Here is a 1,007-nt window from a genome sequence, read left to right on the forward strand (position 1 = left end):
TTATCCTATCACAGTTCAAAACCGCAAGATGCAGAATCAACCTAAGTGCCCATCAGCTGAGGAGTGGATAAAGAAAACGTAGTATATGTATGTATACATCACATACATACACATCATTGAGTACTACTCAGCTATTAGAAGGAGTGAAATAAGTAATAATAAGTAACTGGGATGGAACTGGAGACCATTGTCCTAAGTGAAGTATCTCAGGAACAGAAAAACAAACAGCATGTTCTCACTTATAAATGGGAGCTAAACAATGGGTATATAAACTCACACAAAATGAAATTATACCATCAGAGACCAACAAGCCAAGGAGGGTGCAAGGAGGGAATTAGGCATAATATCCTTGCACTTTGGGAACATTGAAAGGTTACTCAATTGCAAGTACTGCAATACCTCCACAGGGGATCTGATAAACCAGACTAGCAAGTGACTAACAGGCAAGTAGCCTATGGAGGTGAATACCCTGCCAAAAGGGATAATTCATGTCGGGGCAAGATGGAGTAGGCCAAGACGAGATTGCCTTACACTATCCAGAACAGCATCAAATTTAAAACTTAGGAATTGTTTATTTCTGGGATTTTCCATTTAAATTTTTTATTTTTATTTATTTATTTTTGAGACAGTCTCTCACTATATCGCCCTCGGTAGAGTGCTGTAGTGTCACAGCTCACAGCAACCTCAAACTCCTGGGCTTAAAGCGATGCTCTTGCCTCAGCCTCCCAAGTAGCTGGGACTACAGGCGCCCACCGCAATGCCCAGCTATTTTTCTGTTGTAGTTGTCATTGTTGTTTAGCCGGCCCAGGCGGGGGTCGAACCCTCCAGCCTGGGTGCACGTGGCCAGCGCCATACCGACGGAGATACCGGCGCCCAGCCCATTTAATATTTTTTTATTTTTTTATTTTTTTATTTTTTTATTTATTTATTTTTTTTTTTTGAGACAGAGCCTCAAGCTGTCCCCCTGGGTAGAGTGCCGTGGCATTACAGCTCACAGCAACCTCCAA

Source organism: Otolemur garnettii, unplaced genomic scaffold (genome assembly GCF_000181295.1).
Source record: "Otolemur garnettii isolate 467f Iridium unplaced genomic scaffold, OtoGar3 scaffold00020, whole genome shotgun sequence".
In the NCBI taxonomy this organism is placed as follows: domain Eukaryota; kingdom Metazoa; phylum Chordata; class Mammalia; order Primates; family Galagidae; genus Otolemur; species Otolemur garnettii.